The sequence below is a fragment of the Canis lupus genome, chromosome 1, assembly GCF_011100685.1.
Source record: "Canis lupus familiaris isolate Mischka breed German Shepherd chromosome 1, alternate assembly UU_Cfam_GSD_1.0, whole genome shotgun sequence".
Taxonomy (NCBI): domain Eukaryota; kingdom Metazoa; phylum Chordata; class Mammalia; order Carnivora; family Canidae; genus Canis; species Canis lupus.
Window position 1 is genome coordinate 84,536,038 of NC_049222.1, and position 16,142 is coordinate 84,552,179.

Genomic DNA, 16,142 nt, shown 5'->3' on the forward strand with positions numbered 1-16,142 from the left:
TCCTCTTAAAATGTCCACTTTGAATGTATCATCTGATTTTTGCTAGGATACCAAGGATATCCTTGGTGAAGCTGAATACCAATGATCATTATTTGGTATATACCTCAAGATACTCTTGTACATTTGCTCAACCTGTTATACATGAATATTTATTAAAACATTGTAATAGTAAAAATAGGTTCAGTTGGATCTCGGCAGCAGCTGCAGCGGCTCTCATCTCTTCTGACCCTTTTTTCTATATCCCTTTTGCTTCCGGAAACATGGCCTCTGGCATGGCAGTTTCTGAGGGTGTCATCAAAGTGTTCAATGACATGAAGGTGCGTAAGCTTCAACACCAGAGGAGGTGAAGAAGTGCAAGAAGGCAGTACTTTTCTGCCTGAGTGAGGACAAGAAGAACATCATCCTCGAGGAGGGCAAGGAGATCCTGGTAGGTGATGTGGGCCAGACTGTAGATGACCCTTACACCACCTTTGTCAAGATGCTACCAGACAAGGACTGCCGCTATGCCCTCTATGATGCAACCTATGAGACCAAGGAGAGCAAGGAGGAGGACCTGGTGTTTATCTTCTGGGCACCTGAGTCTGCACCCCTTAAGAGCAAAATGATTTATGCCAGCTCCAAGGATGCCTTCAAGAAAAAGCCGACCGGGATCAAGCATGAGTTACAAGCAAACTGCTACGAGGAGATCAAGGACCGCTGCACCCTGGCAGAGAAACTGGGGGGCAGTGCCGTCATCTCTCTGGAGGGCAAGCCTTTGTGAGCCACCTCCAGCCCCCTGCCTGGAGCATCTGGCAGCCCCAGACCTTCCCATGGGGGTTGCAGGCTGCCCCCTTCCTGCCAGACTGGAGGGGCTAGGGGGATCCCAGCAGGGGGAGGGCAATCCCTTAACCCCAGTTGCCAAACAGCCCCCTCACCCCCTGGACCTTCCTCCTCCCTCTATCCCTGATGGTTCTGGCTTTCCCAGACTACTTTTGATCTTCTGATTCCTCTTGGGTTGAAGCAGACCAAGTTCCCCCCAGGCACCCCAGTTTGGGGGGGCTGTATTTTTTAACGACACCCCAGTTCCCCGCCTGTTCCTCCCTTTTCCCATGCTGCCAACTTCTAACCACAATAGTGACTCTGTGCTTGTCTGTTTAGTTCTGTGTATAAATGGAATGTGTGGAGATGACCCTTCCTTGTGCCACCTGGTTCCCGTCTCCTTTTCCCCTGGTCTTGGCACTCATGGAAACAGGACCAGTAAGGGACCTTCAATTTAAAAAAAAAACAACACCACATACAACAACAACAACAACAAACATTGTAATAGCAAAAATAAAAACTGATCTAAGTGTATAAAAACAGAATAATGGCTCAATACATTGAAGTATAATAATACAATGTAGCATTATTCAGCAGTGAAATAAAAGTAGAGACAATGTACCAATGGATATAAAACTCAAAAGTATAATTTCCAGTGGTAAAGTAAGTTTGAGAAGTGTTTAAACAGAAAGAAGCCATGTATATAAAGATTAATACTTATGTATGATATTTTTCAACAAATATATATATATATATATTTTTATTTTCCTTAAATGTATATAGGAATAAAAATATGCGTCAGAATGATAAACCCCAAATTCAGGAAAGTGGTTATTTCTAGGGAAGAAGAATGGGATTGTTTAGAGATCTGTAAAGGTCTTCAGTTTTGATCTGAAATTGAAATTGAAATGTTTTATTTTTTGAGATGGTAGATGATGCATGAATTATTTGACTTGAGTTGTTTTGTTCTTACTTTCGACCCTGTAGAAAATATTATTACAGTCCTCTAAAATCCTGCTTAATTATCTAACGAGTGGCCATCTGGTGATATCCTATGTACCCTTTTGTAACATTTGTGCAGTTTTGGTTAAAGTGGAAATTCTTCATCTTTCAGCTATTTGTTCTGGACACTAAACTTGGGAAGAACAAGTATGGATTTAAGCGAGAGCCCTGCTGCCAACTTCTTGCTTGAATCCAGCTGGGGACATTTTTACTGTTGTGTAAGACATAATATCAGGAGACTCTGATAAGGGAACACCATGGGACAAAGATCTTCATTGCTCTCATCTTTCAGGATAATGCCCTTGCATTCATTATAGGATTATTATGGAGATGACAGGGGAATTTGAAAAATTTTGCAATATGAAGAGATATAAATTCTACATGAACTTTGCCCAAATGTATTCTTTAAGCTATGCCGTGTTATTTTCTAAGACACAAATTGGTTGCCTGAGATCCTCCTTTTCCTAAGAACTTTTTTTTTTTTAACCATGTTAACCAAGAGATGCTGGGAAGGGATTCAGTACCTTCATGATGTCAACAATTTGCATATTATATCACATAGTAAAGTGTTTATTCTTCTGGCCTGAGTTTGAGTCCTTATGTGCTAACTACTAGGTGTAAGATCTTAAGTAAGTTACTGAACTTCTCTGAGCCTCAATTCTATCCTTTGTCAAATGGGAAAAATAACATCAACATCCTAGTGTTGCTGTGAGGGTTATATAAGCACTTAAACGGAAATCTAGACTTGCCAACTACCATGTAACTCAGAAATTGCACTCCTAGGCATGCATCCGAGAAATGGAAGCTTAGGTTCGCACTGAAACCTATACACAAATGTTTATAGAAACTTTATGCATCATAGTCCCAAATCAAAACAATCTTGTTATTATGCTGGCCTGGTGAGGCCCACTTATCAGGAGATGACTGCCACTGAAAAGATAGTTTGTTACTCACACTTCCCAAGAGGAGGAGGCATACCCTGCCTTGCAGTTATGCCTTTGCAGGAACAGCATCACATCCTATTAGGAGGAAGGCAGCCCTGCACCCAGGAGGATATTGAGGTGGTTAGGCAGTCCACAGCTTCCCTGGGCCTGGTGAACCCGTGTACACTGTGCATGCACGTTCTGTGGTTCGGAGTCCCGGGATCTCCAACAGTCCAAGGCCATGAGAGGCGGGATCCCTGGGTCAGCCTTCCCAGGGTTCGTCCTGAGGCACCAGTCTTTGTGGTGGTTCTTGCAGGAAAGATCAGGAAAGGCAGTGTAAAGGTTGAAGATTGCCTAATTTGAATAATTTCAGCCAGTTCTGGAATGTAGGGGCTGGTACCTGGCCATGGGGTGATCAGGGCAGTGGGAATACTGGTTTGCGGTGCAGGAGCCTGATAGAGGAAACCTGTACGTGGGGGTACAGCAGGTAGGTAGATGTTCACTACCTCTAGGAATCTGTTAGCCTTGGAGGGTGGGGGGGAAGTTTCCCCAGGATCAATAAGGACCCGGTTGTCAAAACATCATTATAAAGACACATGTTTGATCCAAATTTACATTTTAAAAAGTTGTTATTTATTTATTATTTATTTATTTATTTATTTATTTATTTATTTATGAGAGAGAGAGAGAGAGAGAGAGGCAGAGACATACGCAGAAGGAGAAGCAGGCTCGGTGCAGGGAGCCTGATGCAGGGCTGATCCCAGGACTACCTGCAGACACTCAACCACTGAGCCACCTGGGTGCCCCAGATTTACATCATTACAGGACGTGTAATAAACCTGTACCATGAAATACTTCTTAGTAGCAAAAAGGAAGAAGCTATGGATGCACGAATAACTTGGATGAATCACGCTTAAACATAGGATAAGTTGGTGGTGGTGATGATAGGATGTGTGTGGCTATAAAAAGGTGACTCCTGTGATGAAAAGATGGTATATTTTGCCTAGATCAATGTCAGTATCCTAGTTGTGACATCATACTATAGCTTTGCAAGATGTTACCATTATGGGAACGTCTGGGTAATGGGTAACAGGACCTCTGTTATTTCTTACAACTGCCTGTGCATCTATAACGATCTCAAAATAATTAAAAATAAAAGCCTGGAACATAGAGCTTATAAATATTAGTTATTTTAAATATTATTTGCTTTATGATACTAGTAAATCTGTTACTGTATGCATTAGAATCAATTGATTCATGAATTCAAACATTAATTTAGCAATATTTACTGATGCTTACACGTATAAGGTTCCATAATATAGGGTTATAAAGACAAGACTCCTGCTCTTATGTTTCTCTAATAAAAGAAGAAAAGAAGGATGAGATAATTACTACAATAGGAAACATAGTGGAGTAGTTTAAAGCAAGGTTTAGAGCTAGAAAGATCTACTGAAGCTTCTAAGTTCCTGCTTGCATTTTCTCAAAGAAGTTGCTTAACTTGTTTATTTCTGTTGCTTTGTCTGTAAAATAAATGACAGTGGAAATAATGTCTCCTTTTAATATTTTTTGAAGTTTTTTTTAAAGATTTTATTTATTTATTCATGAGAGACACACACAGAGAGAGAGGGAGAGAGGGAGAGACACAGTCAGAGGGACAAGTAGGCTTCCCACAAGGAGCCCGATGTGGGACTTGATCCCGGATCCCAGGATCACACCCTGAGTGGAAGGCAGATGCTCAACCACTGAGCCACTCAGACGTCCCAATATTTTTGAAATTTAAATGAGATAACATAGTACTTCAGCTTTTAATGAATGTCAGTTTTGCACCTATGATCTGGGTCTGTAGGAGATACTGGGGATCCAGTAGTGCTTAAGAAAATGATGTCATTCTTCAAGAAGTCTTGTGGGGTCTTTCAATACTCAGAATTGTTGAAGAATTGAATGCTTTGGGGCACCCTGGTGGCTCAGTTTGTTGAGCATCTGCCGTTGGCTCAGGTCATGATCCCAGGGTCCTGGGATTAAGTCCTACATCGGTCTCCCCGCTCTGTGGTGAGAGTGCTTCTTCTCCTGCCTTCCACTCCTCCTGCTTGTGCTTTCTCTCTCTCTCTGTGTCAAATAAATAAATAAAACTTTTTTAAAAATTTGAAAAGTAATTGAATGCTTTCACTGAAAGATCGTGGGCTTTTTCTTAGACTCAAGAACAGTGATTGATACATCTCAAATTTCAGATAGATGCAAGCACCTAATGTTTGTTCCTATAAATGCTGTATAATGTTTTCTCTGTATATTACTAAGGATGTGTGTGTAAACTGAAGTAGATACTTCTGTTATAATTTCATCTTAGTGTATATTTTGGCTTATAGACAGCAGATCATATGCAATCACTTACTTAGCAAATTATGAATAAATAATAGTATGCAAATGAGAGAAAGATCTAAGATATTATATGGGGACAGAAATGATTTCTTTCAGAAAAAGCTTTTTGAAGGAAGTAGAATTTGAGCTGGACTTTAAAAGATAGATAATATTCTAAGCATCTTTTAGATCACATCTATTGAAGAAATTAAGTACATGTCATGTCCTCAAAGGGCTTTATTCATAAAAAAAAAGAATTTTGACACTCTTAAAGATAAAAAAAATTTGAAATGAATGGGGAAAATTGAAGATATTCCTTATACTTTGACTTGTTTTACCTGTAAATGGTACCTTAAAAATCTGCATGCAGTGTTTGCTTCTGAGGCTAGTCTGTCTATCTATCTATCTATCTATCTATCTATCTATCTATCTATCTATCTAGAATTTATATATATAAATTAATTATATATTAATATATATTATATATAAAATTAATATATAAATTAATTATATATGAATATAAATTAATGTATATATATAAATTATATATAATATATTATTATATATATAGAGAGAGATAATATATTTATAATATATTTAGCTAGGTTGAGTTTCCTTTGATATGAATATACTGAAGGAATACAATAATTTCTCCAAAAACATTGTATGAAGTATTGTACTGCTCAGTAATGATGCAGTGGTCTTTAAGGTCAAGGCAGTAAGCACTGATACCAGCCATTTACTTTACTCAGTAATATTTCTCAGAAATAGCAGTTCAATCACTGTTTAGCTTTATCCATGATAAGATCGGAGGCTGATTGTATCTTTGCTCTGAAGCAACTCTAGTAACTGTTAACTCCTTAAGAATAGCTTCTGAATTTGTGTAAAGTATTATGCAGAATGATTGGAAGGCATTTTAATTGTTAAACCTGGAAGGTAGTTATCATTTCTTCTTGAGAATTAAAGCTCATCTCATGAGCTTTAAAATTAACATTACCCAGAGTCTGAGTTCTTCCTCGTTCAAAATACAAGAATGCTTTGAAAGTATGTTTAAAGTCCTATCTCCTTAAACTCTAGTTTCCTTTTATATATCTCTTGTATTTATAGAATATTTATTGAATGTCCTCTTATATCTACGAGGGGTATAATGTGGTGTACAGCAAGTTGAAAACCAAAGCTGCTCTTAAAATTCTCAACACATTAGATACAAAAGAAATGTGTCACAGAGGGAACTTAGGAACCCAGAGGAAAGGGGAAGATTTGAGGATCTGGCAATAAATGAGTTCCCCCGAAGGGATGACCACCACCCAATTTAACACTCAATTACCAGTTCTGCATGTGTCTTGGCTTTCTGGAGTTTCTGATAAAGATGATGAGAAATGATTTTTTTCAGCTTTACTGTAATACCAAAATCTGTTAAATATCGGATACAAACACTAAAGTCCGGGCAGCCCTGGTGGCTCAGCAGTTTAGCGCCACCTTCAGTCCTGGGCCTGATCCTGGAGACCTGGGATGGAGTCCCATGTCAGGCTCCCACCATGGAGCCTGCTTCTCCCTCTGCCTGTGTCTCTGCCTCTCTCTCTGTGTCTCTCATGAATAAATAAATAAAATCTTTAACAAACAAACAAACAAACAAACAAACACGAAAGTCCTTTGAATCAACGATTTTTTTCCTCACTTGGTGTGTGATTTGCTTAAGTCTTTTTTTAAAATTAAATTTCTACTCCACCCACCCCCAAAAGACATTTCTTCTTCTTGGAAAACATTTGTGGAAGTAGTTTTTGTCTCTGGGAGAAAAGTAATAAGTTTTTTGTATTCAATAAGTTACTTAAAAATAAAGGTGAGTAACTGTTTTCTTAGCATATATCTATATAAAGTTACTTAGAAAACATAGTTATCAAGATTGTGCATATAATTTCGACATTATATATACTTACTATACATTGTGACAGTGTTTTGTTTCTATTTTTTAAATTAATTTCATCGATGTCTATATAGGTAATTAAAAAAACATACACATAATTTAGAAGATTTTCTAAGTATTAGGGAGAATGTTATTTACTGTACACAAACTATATGGGATACCCTAATATATTATGAAATATTTTTGGAGACTGTTTTATTCAAATCTTTATTTGTTTAAATGTTTTTAGTCCAAATAAAGAACTAGAAAGTGAATTATTCTGAGACTTACTGAACATCTGGGGCTTGTGGAATGCTGAGAACAGAGTTAAGATTAAGAACATGAAAATTGTAAGTCTACTGCTCACATTTGCTGTTGATATATTATTTAAAAGATTTATGTAACAGCTGAATTCTGCTTACCTGACATGGGCAGGAAGGGTGCCATATCCATGTATAAGTGAACCCCAACATGTGACAAAGTGTGAAAAGAGAATGCACAAAGCTTTCTTCACATTACACAATTTTCTCTTTATTTGAAAGAAGAGGAACTTCTCTCTGTTAAGTCTGAAAAATCACAAAGTTCTGTTTTACATTTAAGTTACAGAATTTTAAAATACCATCATCATAATTAATAATAAAAATAAAGATCTACTCATCCTGGCTAATGGATGCAGATATATTTATATTATTTTTAATCATAAAAACAAGCAAGCAACGGACAAACAAAAATAGGCCCCTCACTCTGAGTTAAGCATTTTTGTATATATTTTAGGAATGAGGAAACTGAGACTAAGAAAATTTAAGTAATTTGCACAAAATCACATGCTGAGTAGTAAAGATCTGAATCCAAAGCCTATGCTCAGCCCACCAGGTCTGTTGTCTGTCCTGTTGGAGTCCTTGGAAAAATTGTGGAACTCTTTCTGTTTTCTCAAACCAGAACCTAAATGTATCTTGTGCTTCCTTATCACACTGTTGAAGTGGCTTTCACACGCAGAAGGATGGCAAAGCTGCTACCCAGCCAGGTGGGGTCTGATTGACACCTGTTCAGTTCAGGCAATGTATGGAAAGGTTGGAAGGATTGGACTGGTAGAAACCTGGGCCCCCTTTCTTAAATGCACTCCTATTGTTTCAGATCATTTACATTCATGGAGCACTTCAGGACTCATCTCAGCAAACTGCCAGGGCTCTGCTGTGGAAATCTCCTTGGTATGCAGGCACAGATGAAGCCCCTTGAAGATGGCTGCTGCCCCAGGTAGGAAGTTGACCCAAGTGAGTTCCTTGACTCTTGAGACAAGAGCTTGGTTATAAGAGGAAAGAGTGTTCTGAGACTTGAAACAGAGGAAGGAGAAAGTGAGTGAAATTGGATTTAAATGGAAATCTGATGTTCATTTGAATTTGTTCCAGTTATGCTTGGAATGCCTGATGCATTTGAATTTTCAAGTTTAGAACAGTATTATGTGAAAATGCCTTGATAATTCCAGAAAAGAATATGTCTAAGGGGAATGAGGAAGGCAAGGTGTCTTTTATTACTTTCAGCTTTTCCTTAAATCCATTTAATTATAACAGCAGCTTACCTCTTTAATAGCTTTCCAGGGCACTTTGTGATATGTAACTTTGTTTTATTCTCACAATAGATGTTCATTGTAGGCAACACAACTAGTATTTTCTCCATTTTGTTGATAATAAAACTAAGGCAGAAAGATTATATAAATCTATTATTACTATTATTATTGGTGGCAAGTCAGTTAAACAATAAAGTTGATTATTTTTAAGAAGTTTATAGATGTCTGTATCTATATCTGTCTATAAGTATGTCCATTTTATTTTGACTTTTAACATGGAAAATGTACATTTTGATCAGGGCTAAGGTCATGTTTTTGATGATGGAGTTTCCCATGATTTATTTCTCTTTTATAAGTTAGCACTATATCGAATCATCTGTAATTTCCAGAATTTTTTTTTTTTTTTTTTTTTTTTTTTGGTGGGAGGGAGAGGTAAGCACTTAAAAGCATTTTCTAAAGTGATGAGTACAACTCCTTCTATATTTTTATGGTTAATTTAAATATATTTTGTTATCAAATATGTCATCTTTGGGGGGGGAACAATTTGGCCTTTTCTGAGTCTTAACTATACACTTCAATGGCATTTTCATAGTGATACACTCTTGTTTCAGATCCATAATCTATTGGCATGTGAATATTTAATGAAGTTGTATAATTATAACAAACACAATGGATATAAAGGGTTTAGCAACAAACACAACTGATTCTTCTTAACCATATAATAAAATGAAGGGGGTAATGTGTAGATGCACTTGTGAGCAGTCTGCTAGCTGTGAGCATTCAATATGCCAAAGAATACAGATGTTTTTAGGGATGGAAAGATGAGCCTCCATTTATTTTGATTATACATAGTTGAGAGAAGTGCAATTGAGAAGAAGTAATCTTGAAAGTAGGCAAATGTTTACCTAAAGTCTATTCGTCATAATATCTACTCAACCAGTATTTATTAAGTACCAAGTATGTGTCAGATACACAATTCTAGAAACTGGAGACATTCTAATAAAATAGAGTTCATAGTAGAGGGAGAAGGACACTAAGCAAATTAAATGTGCAGGATGGCAATGAGTCTATGGAAAAGATAGAGTAGGGTTTGTGATAGAGACTGATTTCTAAGGCTCCCTAGGAATTGATGTTTCAGTAAAGATGAAAAGAGGGAGGGGTGAATACTTACACTTCCATGGCATTAACATAGAAGAGCTGGTATATTTGAGGGATGACCAGCTTGTCTGGAGCAGGGTGAAAGGGGGGAAACTGGAACAGAAAAATAATGAGGGGGTAGAGTAGGAGTGCTGTTACAAAGAGTCATCTGGTTTCTTTTTTAGGACTTTGGCTTTTACTTTGAGTAAAACAAAGACATTGGATGATTTGAGTAGATAGGGGATATTGTCTGACAGGTGACAGATCATTCTGTGTGCTCACTTGAGAATATTCCAAAGAAAACCAAGAAGGAAAATAGGCAGATCAGTTAGTAGACTACTGTAAAAAGTCCATGTGAGAGAGGCCGTGGTGATAATCTACAATTTTAAACAATAGAATTAACAGTGATGGTGGAGATTTATTAATATTATTGTTAAAAATAGAACAACAAGCTCAAAATGGAGTTGCTTATGCTCAATCTCAAATCTCCAAACTAGGACCTAACTGCACGATAGTTTTGATTCTCTTAGAAATGGAAACTTAAAACCAATCAGGAATCACCTGATCAGCCCTGATTAGATAATATGCCTGTTAGACCCCTGCCAGCCCCTAGAGCAAGGTGTGACCTTCCAATAACCAACTTGGATTTTTTTTTTTTTTGTCTAATATAACTTCCTTGTTCCCGCTCCCTTCTGCCTTTAAAAGTTTTTCATTTTGTCCAGCTCTTTGGAGCTCCTTTCTGCCTGTTAGATTGGATGCTACAAAATTCATAAATTCTTGAATAGAGCCAATAAGATATTTAGAATTTATTTAGCTTTGTTTTTTAACATCAAAAATTTTCAAGGTAGCAGGAAGATGAAGACAGAAAAATGAAAAAAAATAAAAATATTTAACAAGTGAGTATTGTTTAAATGATGTGCTTATATAGTGAATATAATATAAATGTATATAATATGTAGAAAAAACATATAATGGCACATTAATGGCACATTCAGTCATGATATCTGGCAGCATTAAGTAAATGTAGTAGGTAATAAAATAGACAAATTGTATTTTGACAAATACAAAATATAAATCTATGTTATTTGCACTTATAATGCAAAGAAAATAGGGAGCATATACAATATACACATGGATTATGGCTGTTTTTAGATATTCTTAGCTCTCCTTCATTTATTTTTTTCTATGCTTAGAGATATTAGCTCATTTATTCCTTTGTTCAATCAGTACAGGAGTACTGGAGTAAGGACTACATTGAAAATTCTGCCATTGGCTTTGAAAACGATTTAAAGATGAGTGAGACATAATTCTTGTTATCAGTCTTTACAGTTTTATAGGTGGAGAGAAAAAAAAGCATCATAGTGCACATATTGATATATCAAAAAAAAATATATGCCACTACAACTAAATAAGCCCAAACAAAATACTGTAAGGGGTTATGAGGTGACAAATATTTAGCTGTTGGTGGCATTTGAGTTGGGCTATGAAATATCAGGGAGATGTTTTGACAATTTGTGGAATGGCATTCTCAGCTGAGAGAATAGAATTAGCAGAATTATAGAGGCAAGGATGTATATAACATGTTTGAGAAAATAAATTCTGTATAGCTAAAGTGTAAAGGAAGTAAATTACTATAGTATAAGAAGGTACATATAGATATGCATTTATGTATATATATATAATATAGTATAAAGAAGTATGTAGATATAGTAGAATAGAATCAGACATGAAGCTTAAAGGGCTTAATGTGACCAAAAATTATTGGTCATTGAAGAGATGCTTATAGATGATAGACATTTGCATAAAATACACTTAACCTCCATAAATTTCTGTTTAAATATTAGCTAAAATCTATATTCAGGTTGCTTCTATTATTAATTTTAGACTTAGGCCACAAAACTGATATTTCTTAAGAAGAAAAATACCTTTATGACTTCCCTCTCTCCCAGAAATATTTACTGATTTATTTTGAGGTCTTCTAATACAAATGTACTGTAGAAAGCTATTTGTGGATTGAAATTTTTACCCTAGGCCCTCATGCACTGAATTTCTTCTGAGTAGCGGCTGGGAAAATCTGGCTTATTCTGTGTGAAGTTATTTGGAAGAATGAAAAGAATTGTTGCCCTCCAGAAGAACTTGGTAGTGACGTCTGTGGAGAGGAGCTGGGCATCTCCTTTAAATTCCGGGTGACTTAGGGCTGTGGAATGGAGCCAAAGCCAGCCTCCCGGCTGCCCTTTGTCACAGGGGTTTGTAAGTCTGCATTAGTCAACAGCACTCTGAGGGTCTGATTACTTACTTGTGAACATTTGCTCTTGGCTGTAAACTGGTAAATAAACAAAGGCTCTGCATGAGAGAGCAATGGCATTTTGGTAATTCTAGGAGAAAAAAAAAAGTCAATTTGAGCACTTGGTTATAAAGAGAGGAAACCAAGATGTTAAATTTTGCAGTCGTTGGTACCCCCCCCCATTTGTAACCGACAGATTGGATTTAACACATGGAAACTGGAAGACTACTTGTCTTTAAAAAACGGTCTAATTACATTTGAAACTTAAGGGAAATAGAAGATTCCAGGATATTTTTGTTTTGAATTTGAAATTGGGGACAGCGCATGCACAGTTGTTTGTTTTCACACTTTATGGGAATGAATCACACCATGTCGACCGTGAGATTTAATTATGTATTTAGCAGAGAAGCTGGAGGTGTGCCAGTGTGATAGCTAAGCTGCTGGAATAGCCCATGCACAGCCCCTTCCAGTTTCTAGACACTGCAAACCTTTCCTAATAGCACATTTAACATCAGAGATGGAATGGTGTTGATGAGATGCATCAAATCTCAGTGGAATGCTTTTGCCAGGAAACAAAATGCTGATATCAAAAGAAGGACATTCTTATAATGGGGAGCAAAGCTGCTGTACCTCTGGGCATAGGGTCTACCTTTAATTGAAGCAACTCGAGCAAAGCATGTCCTCTCTGCCTGCTCCCATTGTTCTTTTCGGCTATAGGTTGGTGCATGAACTCCCTCCATCCTAAACTCACACATACACACAGAACTTAGCAAATATTTAGAGCCTGGGGACCAAAGAATGAAATGAAACTTGAATTGTTTTACCGAAAAATTTACCAGTAGGTTAATGAGTTTTTTCAATACTCATTTTTAGAACTGGTTTGGGTGAGAAAATTCTTAGATTAATAGATGTTCAATTTTTTTTTCCTGATAACAGCTGACTATGTTAACATCTTTAGGAGGGATTCATGAGGGGTACTTACATAAACTGAAAAGGAGGAGGCAAGGCTTGATTTTTGACAAAAAAATATTTCCTCTTAAATGTGTCAGATCCAGTGTTTTCATTCTCAGATTCTTAAAAGTACTAGGACAAGACCAGAGTTGCTTTTTTCTTAATAGGTCAAAAGCCTAACAGAAGCCCTATACTTACTAGCATGAGAGAGTTGTAAGGTTAATGAAATATACATTTTTTCTTGTTTGCTACAATTGTATCACCCTGACTGATTGACTGTGGGTGATTATGTAGAGTTTCATTGTCCATGGTAGAAAATGATAAATAATATTTTATAATAAAAAATCTGGGATACAAAAACATGACCTCTAACATTTATATTCTTATGATTATTGTTGTCCACATCTATGTTTTTCTTGTCTCTAAATGGGGATGTGAATCCTACATAAATGCAACATAATGACTTTGGGCATAGATGGAGAAGTGAAGAACACAGATTCCTTCTGATTTGTGGTAAATTCTATATGGAAAAAATATTTGGTCTTTTGATCCTTGGTTCCTCTGACTAAAGCTATTGAATTTATTCTCCTATAGTCTAGGTTATTGCTTGTGTGGGTTGTTGAAATTTGGTCTCGATGAGTCTTCCTGTAGGCAATGATACAGATAATGTTTTAATAAGATGACTAATGGAACATGTTTTGGATAACTTCCAGTGAATGGAGTGGAATTGCTTTTGATTGGGAATGATGCATTCTTTGTGCTGGTGATGCTAAATGGGCACATTAAAGACTAAGATTGGCCAAGTAGGGTTGTAATGTGATTGGTTAAATTATGTAAATGGCACCCTGCTGATACTGGACTATAAAAAAGTCATTCAAAGATGAGTCTTTGAAAATATGTGACATTAGTTAAAAAGAGAGAGAGAGAGAGACCAAGAAAGTCATTCATGAACATGGATAGAATTATTATCTCTGTGGTTGATAGGCAGGGCAGCACCACTCAGCCATGAGCCCCTTTAAAGAATCCCCTGCCTTAGCTGACACATCCAATGTCATGGCCTTTTCTAGGGCTGGACATTAGTAGGATGAGGAAAGGGGACACTTTCAAAAGCCTGGCCTCTCATCCCAGTTTGGGACAGCTCCCAAATCAAGTCTGCCTTTAGAACTTCCCAAGAATTCAGCTGAGGCTTTCATTGAGAACACAGCTCAGTTTCTCCCTCTGCTCAGCCCTGTCTTTTTTTTTTTTTTCTCTCTCTTCTATAGATGTTGATCACAAAGCATCCCTCTACAGCCTCCTGCACACTAATCCCTTCTGAGTCAGTTTCCCAAGAAACCTAACTTGCAGCAGCCTCCACATCTACAAATGAAAGGGCAAATCCTGGCTGCTTTTAGGTCTCACGTATACAGTCTGGGGCCTGTAGCATAGCCTGACTTGGGGGGTGCGGTAGCCAGCCTACCTCCTTATACTTAGTCTGGGTTGTTCTTTTGACTATATCTAGCTATATGTGCTAAATCAACCTCTGTGGTCAAAACAAACCCTAAGACATTCATGTATTCCATTTCAGTTACCTTGAGGCAGATTCCTTGTCCTCCCCTTCTCTGTATATTTGGATTCAAAGCATGTGAGGTGATTTCCACTGAACCTAAGCCATAACCAAAATCCAGCAGAGTCATCATGGTCTTTCCGGCTAAGTGGCCTACTTTGAGTATCAGAATTCACATATAAATAGCGTTCAACACCTATTCTGTTTTCCAGAAGATATTTCTTTGGCTCCCAGATGTTGAAAGCATCATCGTGTTAGGAGCTAGGAAATGTTTTGTCATTTCTGTTATGTGCGAAGAATAATATTTAAAATATTTCCCTGAATTTGTTATTTTCCATCTTGCTTTGCAATTTCTATCATTTGTAAGCTTAAGTTGGTTTCTCTATGTATGTTTTCGGTGTGCCTGATTAAACCTGTTATTGTGGTTTTATTTTGACACTCTTGGTGTCAATTTTCAGGAAACACCTGTCTAAAGAACAACGCAGAGCTCATCCTACAGGAGCAAGCCAGCCATCTCTGCCAGGCATAGTAGAATTCTAGCATCTGTGTGTTCAGGCCAAATGGTGCCTGTACCAGTTTGAATTAATTTACTTATTGTTCAATTGGAGGAAATTCATGATATAAAGATATGTTTATCAAGAGACCATTTTTTGCCAAGCCAATTTCAAAGTGTTCCTGGAATGTTTATTGATTATTGACTCAGAACCTCCTCTCAGTGTTGCAAATCTCCCATTATACCTTTTAGAACACCGACTCAAAACTTGATTAACCATGTCCCTAGCTAATAAGTGATGTGTTGCATCATGTGAAAAGACAGTACCCTTCTTCAGATATCTTTTCCTAGTTAGCTTTCATTTGTAAGTAGTGGAGAAAATGAGCTTTTATCTGTGGAAAAGATCCTTCTTCATAGGTATCTTTTCTCTGTTTTCTTGGCATAAAACACATGCTCACCTCCCAATTAAAAAATGAAATAATTAGTAGAAGAGATGACTTTCAATCTATACCTTCAAGTGTACATGCAATGTTCCATGTCTTTATTTTTCCATGCGTGAACTAAAAGCCAAATTCTGAGGATCTTTCCTGCTGTGATGATGGGAAGCTTGATTTCTTTTTTCTTTTGTTGGAGCTGTTCTCTCTTCCCTGAATTGGGATGTGAATCTGGGACCTTTTGCAAAAATAAAGTATTAGAAAGAAGGTCCCTTGTCTTTCATCCTGGGACATCTGTGTACTGGGCTGCATGTTTGCGTGCCCTCCAACTTCATATTTTGAGGCCTTAACACCCAGTATGATGGCATGGAGGGAGGACTTTGAGAGATAATTGGTTAGATTTGGTTTAGATTAGGTCATGAAGGTGGAGCCCTCATGATGAGAACAATGTTCTTATAAAAAGAGGAGGAAAGACAAGAGCTGTCTCTCTTTCTCTGCAGTGTGAGGACACATTGGTACCTGCAAGCCCAGGAAGAGAATCTTTCATTAGGAACTGATTCTGCTGGCTTTTACTCTTGGCCTTCACAGCCTCCAGAAGTGTGAGAAATAATTATCTGTTGTTCAAGCCACTTAGTCTATGGTATTTTGTTATAGAAGCTCAAACTGACTAATAGAATCTATCTACATTGATGACTGCTGAGATGTTCCTTGCTCCTGTCCACATGGCCTCTGCATAGGTGGCATGTTTCTCCTCC

At 37.2% G+C, this 16,142-nt stretch overlaps 1 pseudogene; it reads left to right on the forward strand.

Annotated features, from left to right (window-relative positions):
- Positions 1 to 260: 260 nt before the first annotated feature.
- Positions 261 to 938, forward strand: LOC608644 (annotated as a pseudogene).
- Positions 939 to 16,142: the final 15,204 nt, after the last annotated feature.